The sequence below is a fragment of the Vicugna pacos genome, chromosome 12 (genome assembly GCF_048564905.1).
Source record: "Vicugna pacos chromosome 12, VicPac4, whole genome shotgun sequence".
Classification (NCBI taxonomy): domain Eukaryota; kingdom Metazoa; phylum Chordata; class Mammalia; order Artiodactyla; family Camelidae; genus Vicugna; species Vicugna pacos.
The window spans coordinates 13,390,358-13,400,349 of NC_132998.1; positions in this window are offsets into that span (position 1 = coordinate 13,390,358).

Genomic DNA, 9,992 nt, shown 5'->3' on the forward strand with positions numbered 1-9,992 from the left:
AGCATTATATATATTTTTCTTTTTTCTGGTGGGAGGTGACGTAAATCAGGTTTATTTATTTAGTGAAGGTACTGGGGCTTGAACCCAGGATCTCATGCATGCTAGGCATGCACTCTACCACTGAACTACACCCTCCCCCTCAGCATTGTATTTTTGAGATTCATCCTTGTTGCATTTATTAGCAGTTTGCTCTTTTTTTTTGTGGTGTAGTATTCCACTGTTAGAATATACCAAAACTTATTTATCATTTCTCCTGTTGATGAACATTTAGGATGATTCTAATTTTGTCTATAATGAACAAAATTGCTATGAACATTCTATATTCATTACTATGAACATGTGTCTTTGATAGACTATGAACTCATTTCTCTTGGATATGTATATACCAAGAAATGGAATTACTGAGATACAGGGTAGACTGTATCCTTTTTTATTCACAAATGCGTGCGCACACACACACACACACACACAAATGAATGCTTTTTTATAACCTATTTTTTTCAGTCAATGTTCTCCACTTTTCCATTTCTTTAATTTTCATTCTATCTAATCCCAGTCAATATTCAGATCTCTCCCACTGGCCCGCCAAATGTTTTCTATAGCTGATATGCTGTGTTCAGTATGCAATCAAGGACCACACATTATATCCTGTAAGACCTCGCGGTAGGCTCTTGCTGGCTGTTGGCTGGGTACGTGAATCAGTTCCTTGCCATGTGGCCCTCTACCTAGGTCTACACACAACATGGCAGCTTACTTCTAAGAGACAGACAGAGAAGAGAGAGAGAGACTAGAAATTGCAGTCTTTTTGTACCTTAATTTTGGAAATGACTTTGCATCATTCTTGCTGCATTTTATTGCTTAAAAGCAAGTCACTAGAACCAGCCTACACTCAGAGGGTGGGGTTCCACAAGGACTTGAACACCAGAAGGCAGGGATTATTGGGAGCCATTTCAGAGCTGCCTACCAATACATTATAACTGGGAAAATGTGTAGTAATTTAAAGGGCACTGTGTATATATATATATATATATATATATATATATATGCAAATACTTCCATCTCCATTTTATGGATGAGGAAACTGAGTCTAAGAGAAAGCTTCCTTTTTTATCCTAACGCAGATCCCTCCAGTTACCTTTTATTGCATGTTAATTTCCCATAACACACTTTAAAAAAGAACTTCATTTGTAGAGCAGTTTTCAGTTCACAGCAAAACTGAGCAGAAAGTACAGATTTCCCATATACACCCTGCCCCTACACATGCATGGCCTCTCCCACAATTAACATCCTACACCAGAGGAGTACGCTTGAAATCAATGGAGTCTGATTCTGATGCATCATTATCACTCAAAGTCCATAGTTTACACTAGGGTTCACTCTTGGTATAGCACATTCTTTGGGTTTTGACAAACGTGTAATGACATATATCCACCATTGTCGCATCCTACAGAAGAGTTTCACTATCCAAAAATCCTCTGTGCTTTGAATGTCTGTTCATTCATCTCTCCCTGCAAGCTTTGGAAACCACTGATCTTTTCACTGTCTCTATGGTTTTACCTTTTCCAGATGGTCATCTAGTTGGATTCATACAGTATGCAGCTAGATTCTGCAGTACACCTTTCACGATATCTAATTTTCTTATTCATTTGTCTTCTTATTTACGCTCTGCCTGCCTGGACTCGAAGGCAGGTTGCATGAGGGCAGGAACCTTGTCTGTCCTCTTTGCTTTATCCCACGACTGACCTAGAATTTTTCCTGCTACCTAGTAGGCATTCGCGAATATTTGTTAAAAGGAAAAGTACATTTTGAGATTTGTCTGTATCACATTTTAACTGATTGGAATTCAAGTCTCCCTGACTTCACAACCCAAATGGATTTGTTCATGACACCACATTGGGAAGGGAAGAAGGTGATGGTGTGTGGGATAGGAAAGAGGAAGAGCAGGGGAGGAAAGAGAGGAGGAGGCTAGGGGACAAATAGCTTTTCTACAAAACGCACTTAGCCGAGGAGGCAGCTCAGGAGCTTTCCCCAGAGAGCTCTGCCCCAGCAAGAACCTTTGTCCTGGTTCTTCTCGACATGGTTGACAGAAGCTCACATTTGTTTTAAGCAAACAAAAAATTTTACCTAATATTAAGGAAGGCCAAAAAGAAAACAAACAATGAAAACGCATGAGCTGTGACATACTCCAGGAGAGACTGAAGTAGAAAGTTTCCATTCTCACTACAGCTTGCTTTAACCTTGGACTCCCAGACGTGGGCTCTTTGTGTATCTTGCCCCCCCAGAAACTGCTACCCAATTCCAAAGATTTTTTATTTTTATTTGTTTTTTTTATGGTTCCGCAGTCCCCTTGTATGCCTTCTAGGTTTCCCTGCCTTCCAGCTCCCAGCCTTTTTGTGTCTGTGGGTGTGAGGACACACTAAGATGCCCTGGGCAATAAAAAGATGATGATGATTCCTGTGCAGTGAAAAACAATTCAGCTGAAAAAAAAAATCAGTTTAACAAAATTCTGAAAATTTCCATGATAAATTTGATGTTTAGGGGAAAAAGTCAGCTATCAAATTATTTCTAAATAAATCTTCTTTCAGTGCTCTTGTTTTGCTGGCACCTAGCATTCAGCACGCCTATTGAGTGAACAGTCAACTGTTACACCCCTGAAACCCCACCTCTGGGGGAAATGTGAAATTCAGGGGAATCACAGTATATTGTCAACTTTCCTCATATGAAGTATATTCCTGTTGGCATTAAAACTCTGAATGGACCTTTCCCCTAATTTTTATTTTGAAAAAAAAATTTAAACCTTTCTGTAGCTTTAAAGTTGGAAGAATAATATAACTATATATCCTTTTCACCTAAATTCACTGGTTGGTAGTGTTTCCCCACATTTACTATGTAGATGTGTGTTTTTACTGAACCATTTGAGAGTCAGTTCCAGACATCAACTGCATTCCTGAATACTTGATCACGTGTTTACCAAGAACAGAGACATTTCTCCATGACCACAAAACATTATCACACTCAGGAAATTTAACTTTGTTACAGTGTTATCTAACATATAGTCTGTTTCCAATTTCCCCAACTGTCCCAACAATGTCCTTAGGACTAGAAAACAAAAACAAAATCTGAGATCCAATCAAGCACCATAGATTACATTAGTTATGTCTCTTTATTTATTTATTTATTTATTTGTTTGTTTGTTTGTTTGTTTGTTGGAGGTACTGAGGATTGAACCCATGACCGTGCATTCTAAGCACATACTCTACCACTGAGCTGTACCCTCTCCCCTAGTTATAACTTTTCCATAAAACTATAATATTTCCTCAGCTGTTTTCTTTTTCTTCCATAACATTGTTAATTTTGAATTGTTCAAGCCCCTTGTTTTAGAAATATACCTCAATTTGTCTCCTTGGGATCAGATTCCGTTGAAAGATTTTTGGTAGGAAGACGAGAGAGGTGACATGGTGTCCTCAGTGCATCCCATGGGAGATGTATGATGTCAGTCTGTCCCATTTTTGGTGATGTTAAGTTTGGTCACCTGGTTAAGGTGGAGTTCATGGCATTTTTCTTCATTGGGGATGATGTTACCTTAAGAGGAGAGAAATGAGAGCTGGAAGGAAGAGTGAGGACCAAAGAGAAGAGGCCCAGAAAGGAAGGGCTATGGATGTTCATCATTTTTCCTGGGGCCAAGACTGTACAAAGTGACGAGGTGCTTCCTGTTCTCTGCTGCACAGCCTTGGAGCCAGCCTGAGCCAAGCCAGCAGCGACTGAAGTATCTTTCTCCCCTCACCTCCTCTTCCCTTGAGCCCAAGTCCTGAACTAACTAAGGGCTGAAATCCACCTGGGTCAAAATCCAGATAGAAAGGACTCCTTGTCTTGCGTGTCTGCTACCCACATCTGTGTGATGGTGCCGGCAAGGAGCAGGGTAATAACTAATTCCTGGGAGCTGGTTCTCCACCCCAGGCTGTCTCTAGGATCCTTTCTCTTGATCATGATCTTCTGTGAAGGATCAATCAAGAACACTACGGAAGGGGAAACGCTATATGCTGAACACCACTTTTTTTTTTTATTAACGACAATATCTATAAGTCAATGACAACCATCTCCATCCCTCATCCTTCTGTTCAGGGTTGATGGAAGAGTTTTAGTGAATTTGTGTGAATATATTTACTGCCCTAAAATGGGAGCCCTCTGAGACTTATGGGATGAGGAAGTTTGATATTTATTAAATATTATTCCTTTTAGTCCTGCTCACCTCCTACACACACACACACACACACACACACACACACACACACACAGACACAAAGCTGGCTTCCTGGACATTTTTGGCAAAAGCAAATGCAACTTTTTGCCAGGGAGATTGGGAAACAATGGGAGGATGGCTTCATGACTCTCTCCTTGCTACTCTAAAGTATTTTAAAGAAAAGTGTGGGCATCATGCTATTCTACCACTAGAAACTTCAACAGTATTTCTCAAAAAGAATATTTTCTTAGAACACTGAGATAACACTATTCCCTTCAATGCAATTAAAAATAATTCCATCTAATACTCAGTACATCAAGCTTCTCATTTCCAAGAAGGGTTGATTTCGAGGAGTGGGTTGAGGAGGGACTTGAAAAGCCCTTAAGAAGGAGGTGGGATACTGAACAAGGTCTTGAATGATAACTAACAGCTACCTCATTGTGGCGGGCTGACTCCAAACTGGCCCCAAATGATCCATGTCTTCTGGTATTCATGCCCTTGGATAATCCACTTCTCCAACATGTGGGCTGGCCTAGTGACTTGCTTCTCATTCCTAGAACACAAGTGATGAGATGGCACTTCTACCATTAGGCTACTGGAGACAGTGACTTCCATCTTGCTAGCAGACTTTCTCCCTCAGGCTTTGATGAAGCAAGCGGCCATATGGCAAGGCGCTGAGACCCTCAGTCGGACAACCTGCAGGAACTGCGTCCTGTCAAAACCACCTGAACTTAGAATTGGATTCTTCCTCATTAAAGCCTCAGATGGGACTGTAGCCCTGGCTGACGCGTTGATTGCAGCTCAGAGCACCAGCTAAGCCATGGCCAGAGTCCTGATCTACAGAAACTGTGAGATAATAAATATGTGCTGTTGTAAGATGTTAACTGTATGGTAGTTTGTTATGCAGCAATAGATAACTAATACACTCAGTTAGTAAAATGGCCTTGCATATGGAGTTCATTGTTATCGTCCCTTTTTAACATGGAGGACACTAAAGTTCAGAAAGCCTTGATCCAATGTACCAGTCAACCAGTTGGCTGCAAAAGCAGAACCAGACTCCAACTAATGTGAGCAGAAGAGACATTTCTTGGCAAGGTAGGGAATAACTTGCTCATAGAATTGATGAAAGGGCCAGAGCACCAAGCTTAAAAACCAGGCAGGAACAAGGGGAAATTAGGTAGTAGGAACCATGAAAGAGTCTGGTTCCAGGGCTCCTGCCACTGTCACTGGATGCACTGCCACTGACAGCAGAACGAATTCTAAATTGCTCTCTCTTCTTCACATCACCAGCTCCAGACCCCAAGCCCTTGGTGTGAGAGCCTGATCATCTGAGTTTTGGTCAGCTTTGCACATGTTGGTGCCTGAGATAAGCTCACGGTAGGTGCTCAAAAATAATTTACTCAACTCATAAACAAAAGATGAATCTGGCAATAGGTGGAGAGCTAGTTCGAAGGCTCAGATACAGACCTTTGCCTTAATGCAATGACAGTCCCAGCACTTCCCAGCATTTCTGCATTTCCCGTATTCCACCCCCACCCGCAGCACGAAGCCGGAGGAAAAGATGGTAGATTCCATGGTGAAAAGCTGGGAAGATTAACCAGGGCGGCAGTGTCAGAAATTCGCCACCAGAGGGCAGACGAGAATCAGAAAGCTAAGGAAGTCTGACTGGGGCAGCGGAACCGGCTGGTAGAGAAGGCTGAGGAAGTCCGGCTTGTCTGGGGCCCTGGGAGGCTGGGCTCTGGGGACTCAGAGAAGGAGAGAAGGACGAGCAGTGGTGTGGGCACCAAGAGGTTTCTCTCGCCCTCATGGCCCTTGTTGCACCCTCTCCCCATTGTTGGAGATTTGGGTTCCACTGGTCTTTGCTCTGAGATCTTGGGAGGACTTTGGCCTTTTTTTTTTATGGCATCAATTCTCCAACTGTAAATCCTCCTCCGCACCCCATCAATCCCAGCTCAGTATTGGAGTAGAGTGCAGGGGTGGGGTGAGGGGTGTGCCTCTGGCCCTGAAAATGGGGCAGGGTTGGGATGGGCAGCAACTTCCCCAATTTGGAACTTGCTATGGCAGAAGGGCAGGAGGAGGTGGGTTTGTCTTTCTGCTCTGGACTAGTGCCTGGCAGATAGAAGCCTCTCGCTAAATGTTTGTCAGTTTTCGACTATTCTTTGGTACAGATGTACCACGTGGAGGGAATCAAGGCAGGTCCTTAGGGTACTCCAACTCCACATCTCCTGAGTCCTTCCACTTCTCAGTAGCCCACTATTACCAGCCTTGTCTAAGGATGTTTCTTTTCCACCTGAATCACTATAATAGCTCCCTAAATGGTTTCCCTTGCATCTCTTGATCCCTCGAGGTATTCTCCACCCAGCAGCAACATGATCTTTTAAAACCATAAATCATATCATGCTGCTTCCGAGCTTAACATCTTCCAAAGGCTTCTCATTACACTTTGAATGAAATCCAAACTCCTTATGCTGGCCTGTGAGCTTCTCCACTAGCTGGGGCATGCCTCCCTCTCTGGCCTCATCTTTACTCCCTTCCTCCAACACACTGGGCTTCAGCCTCACTAACTTTCTGTTTCTTGAACATGGTGCGCTTGCTATTGCCTTAGGACTTTTGCATTAGTTGTTGTCCCCTCTGCCTAGAGGCTCTTTACTCAGGTTCTTTGCATGACTGATGCCTTGTCATTTCAGGTCTTCATGTAAATGTCACTTCCTCAGAGAGGAAGTTATGTCCTACCTACCCCCAATTCTACTAGTCATGGTGGCACTTGTCACCATCAACTCTCTTCTCATCTATTCATCTGTTTCTTGTCTCCTCCCACTAGAAGGAAAGCTCCATAAGGTTAGGGACCCAGTCTGCTGAGTGCAATCACTGTATCCCCAGCACCTATTAATAGACAGTACCTGGCCATAGGAGGCACTTGATAAATGTTTGTGGAAAGAAGGAAGGAATGAATGGATGAATGAATGAATGACAGGGAGATAAGTAAGGAGGAAGGGAAGTTTGTATGGATCTGGAATTCACAGTCAATCAATCATTTCATTCCCACGGGTGGTAGAGATTGAGTGGTGGCCAAGACCTGGGACCTAGAGGAAGCCAAGAGTCTCTGGGGTTGGGGAGAGGTGGCAGTGGCCATGTTAGGGGTGGTGAAGTGGACAGGATATATGTAAATGTGGGTTTTCCTTATATATCTTTCTTGCTTCCGAAAAATGTGATGTACAGAAATCTGATCGTTAAGACAGAAAAGTCAGGGAATGGTTATTTGCACTGTAAAAGGAATCCTTGCTTTTTAAGAGGGAATAGGCAGAGGCTGGGTTAGCTCTTTCCCAAGCAATCCAGGGAAAGCTCAAGGGACTCAAGCCCATCCATTAGTTATGTTACAGGGTGTTTCCAACATGGGATATTTATAGGGTTGTCCAGATGCACTTACAGCTGTATGGAACTTGCATTTACATATAATACACTTTCCTCATAGGAATTTCCTCTTTCTGAAAATGAGAGGTTGAGAATACATCACTCTGTGACTGTGGTCTGTATTAGAAAAACCACAGTCATTGAGACCAAGCTAGACTTGGAGCAATAGAAATAGCTCATGCCAGCTGCCTCTCTCTCTCTCTTTTTTTCCCTTTCTTTATCAGGATTAGAACCTTCCAACTGATCCCTGACTTGCCATTTATTTTCCACCCTGGGAGAGGGAGGTCCTTTCTGAATATCTCATTTATTATAGTGGTTCTCAAACCAGGCTGAGCAGGACTGGTGTTCCACAAGCTGGATCAAGGTGTTCTGCCCTGAAAATTGAGTACTAGCCATCTCATTCTGATTTAAAGAAAAAAAAATTCATAGAATTTTATCAATTTTAAAGTTTTTCCAATTTTTTTTTCTAAAACATTGGTGCCTGTGATTCTGGACTGTTAGATCTGGCATAGTACAACATTATGTATTTCATTATTTTAATATATTAATATTTCATCACATTCTGCAAAGAGTACCACTTCCTCTAGGGGGCTAAGCGGAAGTCTGAGACCCACTGCCTCAGAGACTCCATGTTTCCTACTAAGCTTCTCACCTGCAAGCTCTTTTAAACAGCCTTGGTGTATTTCAGACAGAGGTGATTTGACTGAAGTATGTCCCGCACGTGCAGTCTTCTGTCACGGAGGGGCTAGTGGACCATCCATACCCTAACCCGCAGTCCCCCTTTGCAGTTGGTCAGTAGCAGCAGTTCTTTTTGGGTCGCAAAGCAAGAGATCGGGGCCCCACTGTCCCCATCCTTCATGCACTCCCCACAGCCAACGGGGGACAAAGCACATCGGCCAGAAGAACAGTATCTGTGCTTCTGAGGGAACATCAGGGAAGGGCTGACACGGCTCACGTCTGTGATCCATACAGACGGAACCGTCGTGAAGCTGAGTGGAGAGAGAAATGAATGAGGTCAGTGGCTCTCAGTTCTGGTCCTACTTCTGTCACCCACCAGCTGTGTGATCAGGGGCAAGTCACTTCCCAGCTCAGGGGCGTGGTTTTCTGTAGTCAGTAGAGCATAGTGGTTACAAACACAGACGCTGAAGCCAGACAGCAAGTGTTCAGAATCTGGACCTACTGCTTTCTGACCTTGGAATTACTGAACCTCTCTGTGCCTCACTGTTCATGAGGAAAGTGACAGCTACCCTCACTCTGAGGTGAGGATGATCATAATAGCATCATGGAGTTATGAGGATTCAATGAATTATTTTATATCAAGGGCTTAGGAGATGACTCAGCACACAGTAAATGATATATAAGTGCTTGCTGTTTTAATTACTAAAAGTATAGCTGCTGAATTAGATAATCTTTAAGATTTCTTCCTGCTTTAATGTCCTACAAATTTAAAAAACTTAATAATTGAGTATTTCCTGTGTGCCTAGTGCAAGCTAATGTTTCCTAGCTGTAAAATAAAGGACAGGAATCATTTTTAAGGCCTCAACAATCTATAGTGCTAGAAGCAGATCCTCTGTGAAAGGTGCTGATGGCACCTGCCTTCCAGGAACTGGAAATGAAATTCAGAAGGCCAGGCTAACACACCAGCCATACACTAGGGTAGAGGAGGCCAATATAACTTAAAGCACTCAGAGATGGACCCCTCATATATTTCTCCAGCTTCTTTGGTTGGTGTCCAAATTTTTTTCTTACTTCCAAAATAAAATGAAGGACAAAGCCTTCCATTCTAAAATATAAAATTTCATAATGCACACACTTCTTTCTCTGAATTTTCTTTTGCATTTTCCCCCAGACAGCCCATAAACATATTATTCTAAGAGATAAATTGCAGATACTGGATTCAGGTTGGAGAGGAAATTTTGATAATGGTGAGAACACTGGCTAAGTGTTCTTGAAGGGAGAAGTCAGGCAAAGAGGCCCCAGAGGTCAAATTACAGGCCAGGCCTGCACAATTGAGACTCATACATGGCAGAATAAACTATCCCTTTCTCATTTTCATTTCCCATTTTTGAACATTTTTAACCAACACTTTTCTAGCTGATCCTCAAGGTCCTGTAAGAAAGACAAGGCAAAGTTTCCTCCCCATTTTATACAGATGAAACTCCAAAAGAATGAGTGATGATTTGCCCCAGTTGTGTGGTTTGCAATTTTATACACCTGATAAGCGATTGAAATGTACTTTTTAAAAAAATTTTTGTTGAAGTTTAGTTGATTTACAGTTTTGTTAGTTTCTGGTGTACATCAGAGTGATTCAGTTATACATATATTTTTTTCATATTTTTTT